The sequence below is a fragment of the Triturus cristatus genome, chromosome 4_1, assembly GCF_964204655.1.
Source record: "Triturus cristatus chromosome 4_1, aTriCri1.1, whole genome shotgun sequence".
NCBI lineage: Eukaryota > Metazoa > Chordata > Amphibia > Caudata > Salamandridae > Triturus > Triturus cristatus.
The window spans coordinates 1254590840-1254607599 of NC_140585.1; positions in this window are offsets into that span (position 1 = coordinate 1254590840).

Consider the following 16760-nt stretch of genomic DNA (forward strand, 5'->3'; position numbering starts at 1 on the left):
CGGGTTTGAAAAGTGCTCCCAAAAAGCGGATTGCATGGCTAGCATGCGCACAATCACGCGCATCGTGCCGCCATGCAATCCGTTTGGCAGCACACTTCAAAGGGTCTGCTCCCCCGCCTGGAATGCGCTTCCCCGCCCAGCGCGCGCGCCACGCTCCGCCGGGCTTCTTTTGTTTATTTTACTTTTGAGTCAACCGCCGGTTTATTTGCGCTGCCTCTCGGGCTGCTTCGGAAGCGTTTCTGTTTTATTAATATTTTAAAAGCGATCCGGGTCTGTTCCACTGAGAAACCAGCAATATGGTGTTTATAAACGTACATGTTTCTTTATTCTTTTATTTTTTAATTTCTCCGTGGACATTTACAAGTTAAGTTTCGTGAAGCCTTTACAAAGGCATATGAAGGACATCTGGATTTTGCAGGCACTCTGCAGAAATGTGCATTTTAATTAATAAATTATCGCTGTAAGAGACGCCCATCTGTAAATACTGTGTCCAGCGTTGGAGACACACAGTAAACTTTAGTCTACACAACACCGTGCTTTTAAAATAAAATAGAAAAGAAGGGCCAGTGGGAGCTGTCAGCGACGTGTCATTTAAAGCAGCTTTGACATTTAGCCCCCAATAAGATGTTCGCCCTCATTCTAAGCACCGACAGTTGTAGCACAAGCAGATACGACAACAGAAACAGGGGCATTGGTTCCCTGCCGTGCCAAAGATCACACGGTTTGATAGAGGGGAGAAAATACGAGGACTGAAGGACTATACAATGTAAGCCTGGTGTCTCAACCTCGCCAGTCGACGAGGAACCGCTCCTTCATGGAGGACATTGTGTGGACAGCAACTTGCCGAACTCCCGGTTACCGAAAGACATGAAGGCGTAAAACCTAACACCCTCTGTTCTCTAAAAAGTACACCCGAAAATAGAAACCGTCAGAGCTGGAAAATAATTATTTTTGCTAATTGTTCTTGTGCTACCAATACCCCCCCCTCCCCCTCACATATACACAATCGGAATAAGGGGCATAATTAGGTCAGAGGCATCATTTATTCATGCTCGATAAGCTTCTTTTTTTTGTGGGGGGGGGCTCCAATCAACGGAAACGCATCTCACGTAGTCCTGCGTCACCGTCAGTCACTAAAGCTAAACATTCCAGAGTATCTTTTGATGACCTCTTTTTGCTTTTCAAACCCACTGTGACGTCACCTTGATGAAAACAGATTACGAGGTTCCTGGATTAGACCTACTGTGAGTTAATTTGCTGAACGCGACAAGCTATGACGTATTTCGATTGATGAGACCGATGTATCCCAATGTACTGTGACAGCTCCTGGACCACACCTATGAGTATTCCATGCGCTAGATAAAACTGGCTGCGAAGGGATCTGTTTGGAGGTCTAATGAGACACCCGCTGTCTAATGCAGATTTTGAATGAGTTGTACATCTTCCACTGGATGAGACCCATTTCCGCTGACAACAGCTGCCCAGTGCAGATTGTGACATCATTCGGTGATGAGACATACTGTGACGTCTTTCACCGAGGGAGCGACACCTGCTGGGTGAGACCGATATCCATTGTGACATTATTCGGTGGAATAGGCGCATTGTGACGTCATTCGATGAAAACTTAATGGACGAGACCCAGTGAGGCGACATTCGCTCGAGAGAAAATGTATTGTGACATCACTCTAGATGGGACCCTTCGTGACGTCATCCGCTAAATATGATAGGTTGTTGCACCATTGGATGGATGGCCTATCACGTGGCATTGAACTGGCCGCCCCTTCAGAAGCGTACGAACACACATTCAGGACTCCAGGTTGCCCAATCCGCATCAAACACGTTTCTTGGTCACTGGAGACGTGTGGGGAGCGGTGTACGGAGCGCCGATCACCTGCCCGGACTTCTCACAAACATGTCGGCTGTTTCATACAAATTCTGGTGAGTGAAGGGCGAGTTAGCCCAGACGCCTCCTCGCTCCACTCGAGGGGACTAAAGACCTGCTAGGTACAGAACAACCCGCGAATATATTTGAGGTGTGCAAGGAACTCGTCCTTTACGTGCAATATAGCAGCCACCATGTGCCGCTGTTCTCTCCCATACAAAATACTTTCAACAATATCTCAGCAGGAATTATTGAATTCTTTGCAATTGTATGTACAAAACATTACAGACCACAAAGCAAGTACAAAAGAGGCTACAAATAAATTGATTAACGCGCCCGTAGGCGTCATGTATTTGGAGAAGATTCAGTGAAAAATATATACAGATTGTAACAGCACTACTTGGTATGAATACCAAAAACAACCCTAAAGAAAAAAGTGCACAATGTGCTCGTGATAATGGAGTGACGGCGCAAGTGACAACGTGAAAGAAACCATAGCCAAGTGGCGCAAAACAGTATTTACAAAATATGTACAAGATGAAAGGTTCCGAAAGCATCCACTATTTGTCAATTGTTCATTTGATATTTTTCGAAATTATTCGGGGAACCAAACAATAGAAGGCGCCGGAAAGAGTTAAGGCTGATGGGCACTGGTCGAATAATTCCTGCTGAGATATTGTTGAAAGTATTTTGCATTTACCCTGATCTCAGTTGGGTCTATGGGTTACACTCCTGTGGTTTTCCTATGTTCTCTCCCATACAAGCACTATTTATTGTGTATTCCGTTGTCTGTGTAAAGTGCCACATGCAGCTAAAAGCGCTTCTAGGCACTCGGGCGTGTGTCACCAACTACCACTAAGTCGTCACGTGCCCATTCTGCGCGCGCGTTCTTCTCTTCCAATCAGCAAACACCATTGAATACACATTTCAACATGTCTAGCAAGAACCGAAGACCTTGGCATGCCCTCTACTAACCTGAGATCAGCGGGGTGTCATAAAGGCGCGGGAGATGCCTCTCTGCAAACTCCTAATCAATACAAAACTAACAAACACAACCACTCCAGACAGAGTCTAATGTGTTAATCAAGCGCCTATACTAAACGGTATCGAGGCACTCTGCTGTACTAATCGTACCAGGCAGGATCTGAGAGCCACATGTCTAGCCCGGGGATTTTCCACTACAGATCATTGCCTTCCGTGGAATCGGACTAATGAAAGCGCGACTAGACCTCAGCTCCCACAATGCAATAGTCCAGACGTAATGTCAACGATCGCGGACGCGGTCCCAAGGTGGACGCCTTGATAATAGAAAGTTGGTAGGAATTGCTATTCCTTCCGCGTGCACATGGTAGGAAGAAAATGAACTGGGGGTCACGGTAGTAACTATGATGTGGTTAATTAACTCAATCTAAGTGCGGATCTGGTAGCGCGTGAGTACCTCTTGCATTGGTACGGCCCATGTTACATGGTACATTCCTCTTTGATGGAACGCAGCGTGCAGATGTCCGCCCTCCTGAGCCTTTCATGAATATTTATAGCAGGATGCTTTTAATTCCCGTCAGTTGGCCTCTGCCGGTAAACATGCGGGCAAGGTTGAAAACATTCCCAAAATCCCCTGCGTGGATCACGTGATTCTTTTTCAAGCAAACCTTCAATTCTGGTATTGTGGTTGAAAGAGTGGAAGAGAGTGTGTCTGTCTCCCGACGGTCTGTAAGAAGCCCCTTCCTGCTTAAAGTAGCCAGGCGGCTCCACGTCACTCGGACAGACACCTCTTTTCCATTACTGAACTTTTATTTGACATATCATTGTTATCAGAAATGTTGATCTATTAAAATGAACCAAAACTACAACTCCCAGAATGCACTGTTGCACGCCGCACACTGCTGCACGCCACACAGTGCTGCACGCCTCACACTGCTACACGAAACACTGCTGCACGCCACACACTGCTGCACGCCGCACACTGCTGCACGCCACTCACTGCTGCACGCCACTCACTGCTGCACGCCACTCACTGCTGCATGCCGCACACTGCTGCACGCCGCACACTGCTGCACGTCGCACACTGCTGCACGCCTCACACTGCTGCACGCCGCACACTGCTGCACGCCGCACACTGCTGCACGCCGCACACTGCTGCACGCCGCACACTGGTGCACTCCACACACTGCTTTTATGCGAGTTTATGCTACTGACATTGTAAATGACAATGCCTTTTATTTGTTTTAAAAACAAAACATAAATAAAAGGCATTGTAATTTTACAATGCCAATAGCTCAAACTCTTATAAATGCGAGACCTATTGCATTGCAAATGCTTATTTATTTTCACCTCCAGTTAGGCCAAAGATAAATGCCAAAGGTAAGGGGCCACCTGGTCTCCTTTTGATCCAAGATGAGCCTCACACCTAGATGCAAATGCAATGGAGGAGAAACAAAGGCACACAGCTGGTTATCACTTCACAGGTACTTTTGACATTGTTCAGTCTCTGTATATACGAGCTATGCATGCACTGTTAGAATTTCAGGTGTTGATCTGTCCCAGTAGTCACACAAATAACTTAAACACCATTATTTTATTTCTTTTATAGTGGTACTCATCTCACCGCAGAGTATCAGAGTTCTTTACGTAACATAGACATTATACATTGACAATATATCATGTAACACGTATCTCTCTACTAAAAGTTTTAATCTCCAGTGGTATCTCACCATTATTATTATTCCCTGAGATTTACTGGGCACGCAAAGATCTCTGCAGCAGGTGCCTTAACCCCATAAGATATTTTAAAATGCTAACTTTGAAACCAATAAGGCAGAACAGATCTACAGCCATGTTGCCAATTTCTCAGAGGCAGAGATTAAAGAAATAAATATTTGTCGAGGCTCAGATTTTGCGTCGAGGTTGCGCCACTTTTTTGGCACAACCTTCACACAAAATCTAATTTGTTAAATCTCGTAATGCGCTTAAATATACTCATGATAGACCTGCTAAACATATGTCTGAGGTCTCAATATGTGATGCTCCTTCTTGTGATGCCACTTCCTGTGAGGTCACTTTCTTTGATGTGATATCACGCAACGTGATGTCTTGCGCTGCGATGCCACGTGCCATGGTGTAACTTGCATACTGCCTAACTTAGTCCCTCCACTCCTTTTTTTTCTTTTAGGACTTGTGCCCTGTAGACAGAGTGCCGTGAAATATACGAGACGTCATTATACTAGCTGAATAACTTGCCATTAAAATGCACTCCGTTTGAATGTGAGAGCCATCGAGTAGACCTGGAGCCAGACACATCTTGAATGTTTAGCTGAGCTACACAGCTCAGCTACTGCCCCCCGTGGATCACCGCGAGGATTTCAGACAACGTAACTCCTGGTCCTCTTTATTTTTTGCCCCCACCTGTTGTAAACATGGGCAGGTTGGAATTTCCCGTTTGCGTCCGGCCACTCAGCAGAAATATGATGTGGTGTTAGGCTTTGCAATGTGCTTACTGTGTGATAGCTGCAGACAACTGGAACACCGCTGACTGGACTGGAGACTGTATGGACACGACCTTTCACCCCTAGGTCACAGGTTCAGATTCCTTCCCCATCCATCAGCTGCTTGTTTCCAGCCGTGAAACAAGGTGGCCGCAGCCTCTTTCCCACGTAAAGAGCTGACATCAACATAGTGCACTGGAATCTGTGCCTCAATGTAACCGTTTCTTCCTACTCCTAAAGGACACCACTAGAAAGAGGCCAATATTTGAATGGGGGTAGGATGTCAATCTATGCTCGCTGCATTCACTACTACGCCTAAGCCATCGATAAACAGGGGGCAATAAGGAATCCAACGAAATATAGACCAACAATTCAGCTTTTGGCCCTCGAGATGCAAATTGGGAGGGAAGGACGGGAAAATGTTAACTTTAGATGCCTTTATTTAATATTTCGATTTCAGTGGGAGAAGGGTAGGAGGACACGGCACAGGCAGTGGGGACGAAAGCTTAAAATTGCATCGTTATGTTTATTTCGTTTTCGGAGGGGTACCTTGCGCTTTACCTAATCGGTGGCGTTATTTTTTTCAGAGACAGAGTGTGGGGAGGATACAAACTGGAATTACAGGGGTTGCGACTCAATCAAAAAACTAATTTGTATTAGCTGTAATCGGTAATGTTCGGTTTAGTGAGTGCTATTCTGTGCAGCGAATGTTTTGTTTGTGCTGAAACAGACTAGCTAGCGATTAGCTGTTTTGAAAGTGTACTTGTGCAGGGGGAGAGTCCAAGATGTGAATGGTCAGAGACACTGCAATCTCTCTAGGCCAAGGCGGTATCCGTCCATCAAGAGTTCAAGGAAATTTTACTCACGCAACCGCCCTCTTTCTGAGTACCTGGCCTACCCGACAGATGTACCATTTAAGTAATGATCGAAACGAAAGTCAAAGCCGCTGACTGGTGGAAGAGACATTGTGGTGCACTAAATACATTGTACCACCAGTCTATTCTCAGTGCCACGCCCAGGTCACCAAAGCACAAGCTCTGTATGATTCCTATTGTTCTCCATCTAATCTGTTTCCAGCCAAAAAGCCACCATAACTTCTTTTTGTACTCCTTGAATAGAATTGTTGCCAATATCCAAAGAAAGTCCATTTAATAATGGTGGGCAATAAATTTCGCTCTGCTGGCAGAATGCGCAAAGTTTTCCCCAATCTGTGTTCCACTTGGAATGTGGAGTTCCAGTTAAACTACGCAAACCGCAGTGTGGCAGAGTTTTTTCTCATGAGCAGCGTGCCAACGTGAAGTTAAAATTGAGAATTTGCATCCCCTTACTTGATTTTCAGGTACTAGAACGCCTCCAGGCGAGATTTCTCAACACAGGCAGTCGCGGCAGATCGCGACAGGTCGCAAATTGGCGCTGAGAAAGCTGCCCCTGGAGTAGAAAATCTGCTCAAGTGGCAGAAAAAAGCATTGCCCTCTGGCGCACAGCATGTTGCTGTTTGCACTGATTTCCAGCGCAGAACAATCTCCCGGTGCTAAAATTCAGCGCGACGTGCTGAATCCTGCTCGACCGAGGAACTTAGTGGAATCTCGCAGAGTTTTATGTACCCCGTGAAATTCTGCAGAGTGAACCTATGCAAATTCTGCCCACCCCTACCATTTTCCACCCGCCAACTAGAAAAAAACCTTCAAAAATATTCCCTATTGCCAAACTTCTTGAACTCGTCCCCTTGCACAAAAGAACCTTACAGATTCCAAGCCATAAGAATCGCCAGCACTCTTTAAAACATGGCTACCATCACCACCTGACCTCTCCCCACAAATCGCTTATTCAGCACCTGCTGTGTATTTGAACAGATGCAAAAACAACAGTTGATGGACAGAATGCAGAACAATGTCATACATTCACCCCAGTACAGAGATCTGGGCCTAAATCCATAGTTTTTTTGCTCACCATGCCGTTCCAGTTTGAACCCAGCCATATGCAAATCAGTCTTGACCCTGTGCCTCATGGGAACAGTCCAGCCCGAACTGCCAAGCCAGGTCCTCCCTGGACTGGAAACAAGCATCCTAGGACCGGTTTCGGGGTTTCACCCCTCTTCAGCCAGGATAGCTTGATTCCAGTGGCATGGAGAGCACGGGACCCACGTCTGGGCATACCCTTCCCACTCGGGGTGACAAATGCAAAAACAACAGATTTATGGACAGAATGCAGAACAATGTCATACATTCACCCCAGTACAGAGATCTGGGCCTAAATCCATCGTTTTTTTGCTCACCATACCGTTCCAGTTTGAACCCAGATATTATACCAGAGGTGGGAGATTTCAGGATCTTAAACGCAAAACAAAGAGATTTAAACTCCACCTGCCTCTCCACTGGCAGCCAGTGTAACCGCTGAATGGTACTAGAGGTGGGGCAGCGACTAGGCATGGCAAGAAGCGTTCTGGCGGCGACATTCTGGACCCTCTGGAGTCTTGAGATCTCGGTCTTATTAACCCCAAGATAAAGCACACTGGCGTAGTACAGTCTAGATAGAACCGAGGCCTGCACAATGGTCTGCCTGATAGAAGGGTCAAAGAAATCCAGCATGGGTCTGAGACTACGCAGAATGCCAAGACATGTCGCCGCCACCCTTTTAGCTTGAGTGTGGAAGCTCAACGCTGGATCAACCCAAACACCCACATTTTTCACCACCTTTTTTGGAGTAGGGAGGGGTCCCAAGGAGGAGGGCCACCAATGCCCGCTCCATGCCCACCTTGGTAAGAGTGCCATGTTTGTCAACAATCCTTAGATGGAGCTGACTGTCCGTATACATTTGGTACCTGATCTTGTAGGAAGCCAGGATGGATGTCAATGGAGCTACGTGTAAGTTGAAAAGGATGGGAGATAAGGCACATTCTTGGGGACTCCATGATGGACATCGGCCGTTTTGGGCAAGAAAGTGCCTATTTTGAAATGAAGGGTATGGAAGTGTAGGGATGAAGTGAAACATGCAAGTGCTGTGCTGTTAATGCCCACTGTGGTGAACAGTCTGAGTAAGCACCTGATGGTCTACGAAATCAAATGAGGAGGAGAGATCAAGTAATTATTTCAGCACCCATTCATGGCCTAAATACAGATTGGAAATCACTGAAGAGGCCATTCAACACCAGTTGATGAGAAAAAAATGTTTTGATTAACTAGGCAGCACAGAGTAGGCCCGAGATTGGCCTGTAGTTTTACATGATGTCAGGATCTGCTGTAGGTTTCTTTTGAATGGGAGTAATGATTGCATGTTTAAGGGTTTGGGGGAATCTCCACTCTGGCCAGTGAACTGTTTACAAGGTTGGTCATTATCAGTACGCATGCAGGTTTGTCCAGCTTGATAATTTTGGCATAGGCATCTGTGACAGTGCGGGACATGAGGAGGACTATAACTATAAGGAGTGGTGGACTCCCAGACCGGTCTCACCTCCTCTTGTAACCCCACAGCAGGAGGACTGGTTCCCCTTCATGGACCAACAGCAAGGATCGAGACCAGAAGGAGCAGGTCCCTTTAAGTGGAGCGAAGGCTACGAGACGCTGTACCCGCCCTCCTATGACGTCACCGAGTGGGAGCAGCCAAAACAGGAAGAACCGCACAGAGAGTCGGACGGCGTTTCCCGGAGGAGTGTTGGAGCGGAGCGGAGTGAACAAGGACGAGGAGAGGAGCGGAGCGAACAAGGACGAGGAGAGGAGCGGAGCGAAGAAGGAGGAAGCGAGACGGACTTCGGACGGCCAGGAGGCCCAGGACACCGCGCTTCGCCCAGCCACGTTCCCAGGGGAGGAGCGTGGCTCGGTCAGGTACGTGACCGAGTAGCGGGCTGGTTAGGTAAAGAAGGCAGACCGCCGGTGTAGGAGAGGTGTTTCCCGTGTTCCCTTCCCTTAGTCAGCACTTGAATAGGCACAGCGTGAGGGGAAAAGGGGTCAAAGCACTGGTGGTAGTCTTTCCTCACACCCGGTCCTGGAGTTAGGGAACGAACATAGCAACACGGTCCCCTGACATAGCCTTTGTCTCTTTGTTTCCTTCCGGCTGGGAGACCGCCTTGCTCCAGGGAGAACCTGCCCCCGTACCGCCTGGAGTCTGGACGGAGTAGGAAAGAAGAGGAGAGAAGATAGTAACAACAACGAGAGCCTAAAGAACTGTAAAATCATCTCGAACACTGGCTGACCGTGTATCTAGAAAGCACTACTTGTCAATAAAACCCCGTTTGAAACAACGTTGCGTCCCGCCTGTCCCTGACACTCCGTCACAGCATCCCTTGATGCTGATGACTTCTTGAAGTATTTTCTAGTTCAGATACTGGTGCCAACTCCAGTAGTATACTGTTAGAAGGTGGTGAGGATGACGATAACTCATGTTCTGTGGATTTCTCTTTGAAGAATTGGAGACCAAATGCCCGGGATGTCTTAGTTGAGTCCGTTTTTCGAGCTCTAAGGAAGTTAATTTTTTTGGTGAAGGATACCAGGAGGTGATCACAGAGCTCTGCAGTGGGAGCAAGAGTTGTTGTTAGGGCACTGGCTGAGATCATCTCTTTGAAGTCTCGGAAAAGCTCCCTGGTGGATTAGAGGGTGCGGTGATGCAGGAGTAGTGGTATTCTTTTATCGCCCCAGCGCAATAATTTATACACTCCCGCGACCGGACAACGTGCTAATCGGTCAGATGAGATATTGGTTGTATTCCAACATCTTACTAAGGCTCTGGCTTGCCTATTCATTTGTCTGAAACTATTTGTATAGCAGTAATTTGATAAAGTGGGATTACTTTCTTGATTATGGAGGGAGCCAGGGAAACGAGAGCCATCAAGACCTTTGTGGTTAGGCGACTCAAGACAGTCTTCTAAGTGATGGAGCGGAATGTATGGGACATCATTTAGTGCTTGAAAGAAGAGGCATCTAGCTGCATGTTATTCAAGTTATGCCTTGAGAATGAGTCATTTAAGTTGTGTTTGCACTTAAGTCTTTTAGCAAAATGTGATTATGTAGTGATCTAGTCATGATAAATGCTCAATGACAGACAGCCTGATTTCAGAAAATGTAGAGATGAGGAGGTGACGTTTAGGGCCTCTGCCATGTGTTGGTTTCCTGACCAGTAGAATATAGCCTAGAGTGTCAATATAGGTGTGGAAAAAGGTTTTTGCAAGATCATCATTTCAGATTCATATCATCCAGGATGATATGAATTCACCCATTTTCATATCAGCCAGGATGAAGATATGATTGGAAAGCATTAGGTCATGCTGGGCATGGTTTAAAAGGTCTGGTTGGAAGGTGAGTAGGCAAATCTTATTAGGGACGTAAATGATCAAACGGATCAAGCAGGCTGTACAACAAATGATTGCCTTGGTTAGAATGTACTCAAAAGAAGTGAAGGTTGGACCATGAATCATCTTGAACATCTAGAATTATCTTGAAATGAAGTTGTCTTGAAATTTTCTTTGCGAGTCTCTGGAATATGGAAGGTGGAGGAGTGGAGAGGGGCAGCCCTCTCCTCCCTACAGTTTGCAGGGAGACGTATCAATGGTTTATGATGGCATTTGTGGTTTCCAACCATTTGTCAGACACCGTCCTGTCAAAGAGGGCAGTATGGATTCACAAAATGGGAGCGTACATGATGGGCAGCTTCTACTCCCCCCCCCCCCCCCCCAATGCTCCACTACAAGGCCTTTCATCCAGATATTTCTATATGTGCATATGCAAGTCAAGTGTTAGTGTAGTTTGTGCAAGTTCTTTGCTTAATCGCATTATTCATATTTTATACGCGGCCTCGCAATATAATTAGATAGCAAACATCAACGCCCATATACGAACATTGCAAACAGTTGCTTTTCAAAACCAATATAAAAAGTGAAACATAGTACAATTATTCATGTCAAACATGTCTAAGCACACAGAAAGATTGACAATTTTACCCATGTGTTCAGGAGTGATGGGACCGGGCATTTGAAGAGAGATCGAGCTGCAAAGAATGCTGAAAGACTGAAGTCACTCTAACAACATACCAAGCTGAAGTCTTTGGAATGTAGTTATGAACTGGTGAGACCTTAAGTGTGTTTCTCAGAGATTGCCAAGGTGAGGTACAAATGGTTGTCCTTGGTCTGCTGTAATTGTCTTGGGTGGAGGTAGCCGAAAACAGATGAACAGAGAGGGCTAGTTCCGCATCACGTGTACTGCATGCACCTCAGACTTTGTTAGATCGGAATACGTATCCCTTGTGCTCACCAGACTGCTATCGCAACTTGTGAGCATCATGACTGGGGAATATACATTCAGTGACCCCATAGCAGGGACAACCCTTTTGGTCCGAGCATTACATTTAATTGACTGCAAGTATGATGAAGTTTAATCCCCCACAATGTGTATTGCGGGCATTTGAGAGATCGTGGTCATGTATTCAAGCGAGCAACGATGTGTACAAGATTGGTCTGTCATGTTTTTTATATTGTACGGTATTGTGACTTGGTCATAGGGGAATCATTAGGGCTTGACTACAGACAGCGCTTAGCTGTGTTTTGTCGAAGAATGCTAATACTTAGGGCAAGCCCATACCTTACCACTGAGTGTCTTTTTCATCTGCTTGATTCTTTTTTGATGCCTTTGCTTCCTCTTCTTGTGTTGGTTCCTTCCCTGGTGCACAATTACATGAACATCCTTTAGACCAGTGACATGTATCATTCCACTGCTCAAATTCAGGGAACTACTTTTTTCTTTCTTTCAGCATTCTCTTGGGTGTATGTGTTTCTTGTTCTCATTCATGTGCTTCTTCCCTCCTCAAACACCTGCCCTGCACATTCAGTGTTCCTCCCCCTACCTGTACCTAGCTTGTTCCTTGTTTCCCTATGTCCGTGCTCCTCTCCTACTACCTGCCTCCCCACTTCCCATTGCTCTCCGAACATTAATTTCTCTTCCCTCTTTGTTCCTCCGTTTCTCCCCTGCCATACAAGTTGCATTATTTTAAAACAAATAATAATAGTTTTTGTGGAAGGCCCACAGCTGCAGCTTACAGTTGGGCTACTTCTTTTTTATAAAAGGCCCCTTTGTAGATGTTTAAATGTCATTTTTTTTTTATTGCTGCAAGGTTGGGTCCACCATCTTGGAACAGTATATAAAAGAAAAAAGAAACAAAAAATTGGCCGCATCATGACATATATGTGCATACGTCATCAAGAAGGACTGAAATAGAGTTCTAATGTATTTTCACTTTTTTTTTCCTTTCTTTTTGCGGATGCTGCACAGCATCAGTAACGAGCATTTCTTTTTGTCAATGCTAAACGGCATTTGAAAAAAATATTGATAAATTCAATAGGTCTGTATTTGCAGCCAAAAGATGAGACCTATTGGCTTTACCAATGCTTAATCTCTTTAGTGCATTTGGATGCTACTGTGTTTCTCTGTCTGTGTGTACCTGAATTTTTTTTTCCAGATTGTAGTGCTTTGTTATAGTTCATTTACTAATGGAGCTGGTCATGTTGTGAGCAAAGATACATATGTGGTGGCAGAAGTGTGGGAGGGTGGTCTATTGGGGTGTTCTTTGTAGGTGTAAATTCCGTGTCCATTTATTTGCTTGATGGTTATTCCTGCAATACTTTACTCTGGTAACATTTTGGTGTCCATTGTCTTCCCAAGTTATGTATGACGCAGACAGTTTCAACAAATCACGCCAGTCGTAACTGTCTTTTTGGGAGCTATACAAGTCAAAGAGAGTAAATACATTAAATATAAGCAGTGCAAGACGTGCCAAGCATGGGACTTTGAAAATACAGCCACAATTAAAAAAGAATAAGACTTTGTTTTTCAACACTTTGTTTAAGATGTTCACTGAGATGGCACATCTTAGGCTATGAGAATATGAATGGGTCCACAGATTAGCAGTTCAAATTAGGTTGCTGCAATATGACAATCGCACCTCCTGAAGTCAATGGTTGATGGTCTAGAAGTGCAAATAACTCTTAGTGTGTGATGGTGCTTGCATGGTATCTGCTGCCGGCTACCAATGGGTATGGATCATAAACCAGAGGTTTTTTGATTATTAGACACAAAAAAATGATACTGAAGCACTTGTATTAGAGTGCAAAACATAGAAAGTCCACAAGACAGTATTTTGTGGAAAACAACGTCAGTTGTAAATATGGTCCATGTTTCAATCCAGAGTCCACACAAACGTTGATTGTAATCTTTGTTACATTAAAGGCAGCAGATATCTGTTTCGTCAAAACAGCAACTTTTAAAAAGGCATAAATTGCATTAGCGACAACCCTAGGAATAACAAAAAAATCCATCCGGGTTGCTTGTCCAGAACTTCATTAGGCACTGTGGACACCATCCCTCAGGGCCGTTTTTTTATTTTAATTAACTGCAAAGGGGGGGGGGGGGGGGGAGTCGTGTGGCCCTGCCTCCCCAAACCTTAATAGGCCATATGGACCACATTTGCCAAGGCTTTTTTTATGAACAGGAAGGGGGGCTAAGTGGGCCCGCTCCCCAAGTCTTATTAGGCCCTGGTGACCCCATCCCCCAGGGCCATTACTAACATTAAAGGGAAGGAGGGCCGCGCAGCCCTCTCCCCGAGCCTTGTTAGGCCTTTGGGACCCCATCCCTCCTCACTGAGCCTTGATAAGCCCTGGGGACCTCTCCCCTGGGGCCACTCATTTATTAAAGGGAAGGGGACTGCCTAGCCCCCCTCTCTGAGCCATTATCAGCCCCGGGGACCCCATCCTCTGGGGCCCTCATGCATGCAGCGGGAGCTGGCATTTTTCCCGCCAGCACGGAGCACCTATTTATGTTGCTCACTCCGGGTGGGAGCAATAATTTGATCTGTTTCCCTGCCCCAAGTCTGCTCCGAGGGGGTGGGAGCATTGTTAAAGCTCCCATCTGCTGGGAGTGGATATGGTGTTTACGCCTGCTAGGCAGAAGATTAAAAAATGCTCCTGCCAAATGGGAGCAAATACAGTTTTCCTGCCCACGCCAGTGTGGACAGTGAAAGCCCTATGTCCCAGGGGTAGGCTACCCGGGACATAACTAGTGAGTCAGCCAGGATGGGGTTAATGGCTCTGGGAAGGGTGCCGCTCCCCAGGTCCTTTAATGGCTCAGGGAGGGAGGCCACGCAGACCACCCTTCCTATTTTAAGTAATTTTGGCTCAGGGATTGGCTCCCAAGAGCCTTTAGAGCCTTGAGGAGGGGGGCAGTACAGCATCCCTCCCCTTATTTTCAAATTTCGGCTCTGGGGGTGCGCTCACCGGGCCTTTAATGGCTTGGGGAAGGGGGCCTCACCTTATTGAATATGGCACAGGAAGTGGGCTCCCTGGGGTTCATAGTTAATGAGTATGACCATATCTTTTAAAAACTTTTTTTTGATCCCGTAGGAGTCCAGCAGGATCGCAGACTGTTTTGCCAATTTATTTTAGTTGTTAGCTTCAGTGGGGTCCCTCTGGGTCGCCTCCACAGGGCCTAGTGGGTCAGGGTATCCCTACCCTGCCCCCTTATATTATTTTTCTGTTTTTTTACTTCAGGACAGGGGACTAAGCCCCGAGTCCTGGAATGGCTGCAAGCAACATTTTTCTCATATTGCTTTAGCCAATCTGAGCGCTCGGTCCCTCTGACTCCTGGGGGAGCTTGATGGCCCAAAGGAAATAAAGATCCCTGGGCCAATCAGTACGCTCCATTTTTAAATCAGCGCTCTGCCGAGAGTCTCTCAAGCCTCTAGCAGACCAAACCGTCCAGATATACAATTGTTTTTGTCCCCTAATTTCTCAAAAACTCCTGAAAGTATGAATACCAAATCACAAAAAGCATAATCTGCAGACCAGGATTTAGCTTCCTGACAAATTTGGTGTAATTCCGTTCAGCTGTTTTTGCAGAAGCCCGTCTTAAAGAAGTCTATGGAAAATGCATGGGAATGCTGCATTTTCTCCCTTTTTTCTCGGCACCCACTTGACAGGTCACTGTCCATGCACAAACTAGTCAAAAATGATCACCTTTTTGGAAAGTTTTGTGAAAATTCAACAAACAATGCAAAACCTGACAGTGAACACAAAAATCGCTTTTCCTATGGAACAGCTGGCCTGACTATAACTACCGACTGGTGACCGTACTGGGATATATATCCTACTGGCAGTCGCCAGCAGGTACATATAGTTAGGACTTCTGTTCCCCAGATAGAGCGTTTTTTGGTGTGCTGATATTTTTTGCCCCATTTGACGAATCTTCACAAAACTTTCCCAAAAAAAGTTCATCTTCCTCAGTTCCTCCCTCGAAAGTTTCAGGGTGAGTGCCGAGAAAAAAAGGGGGGTCCTAAAACGTAAAATCTCCATGGATTTTCCATAGATTGCTTTTAAGACAGGTTATAGAAAAAACTGCTGCGTACCTCACCCCTCACCCCTGGGCGCCTAAACAAGTATTTTAATATGGTAACAGCGGCTTGCCCAGATGTGGAGAAATAGGCGCAGAGTTCCTTTACATGTTTTGGAGTTGCCCAGAGATAGGGCAATTCTGGAGAGAAGTAACGGAGGTGTTAGCCGAAATTACTGAAAAGGAGGTGCACTTGAATCCAGGACATTGCTTACTCCACAGATTCCCACACACTGCCAAGAATAAAGTCACTAGTAAGTTTCAAGATCTGGGACTGATACAAGCGAAACGGGAGATCACAAGTAATTGGAGCGCAGGATGAGGTCCTAGTATAGACAGGTGGAGAAGGGAGTTTGAGCGCTGAGCAGGTATTGAGGGAACAATGTGGCTAAAAGATGCTAGGCGTGATGGGAGTGAGAAGACGCTGGTTGCAGCCAGGGCTTGGGAAGCTTTGATGCTACACCTTAAGCAGCTAAACGGCATCACAGATGAGGGTGATAGAGATGCCCCATAGGCAGACGGTTTGTAAGCTGCATGGGACGGCTACATGAGGGAGAGAGGAAATGGTGAAGAGCTCCTCGATTGGGGACTGACTGGAGACCATGGGTACTACGATAGAAGGATGACAATTATAAAAGAGTAGACCCGGGAATGTTTCCTGAGCATGGGATTCCACGGCAGGACTAGGGGGAGGGTAGAGTAGGCGGGGTTGCTAATAAAGCTGAGGGTGCGGGGATAATTTCTGTAAATAGCACTATTTATCACTGGGAGCTGTGACCTTGGGTATAAGTGAACCTCCTGAAAAACTATTGACTGACTCTGAAGAACTATACAGGAGTGATAAGTTACATACCTGTTAACAGTGGATTTGTATTGATTCACATGCTCCTACCAAAGATTATGCTTTATTGATATATGTACTGTAAATGCCTGATAACATTTGTTTACAAACAAATATAGAAAAAACTGCTGAACGGAATTGCACCAAATTTGGCAGGAAGCTAGGTCTTGGTCTACAGATTGAGCTTTTTGTAA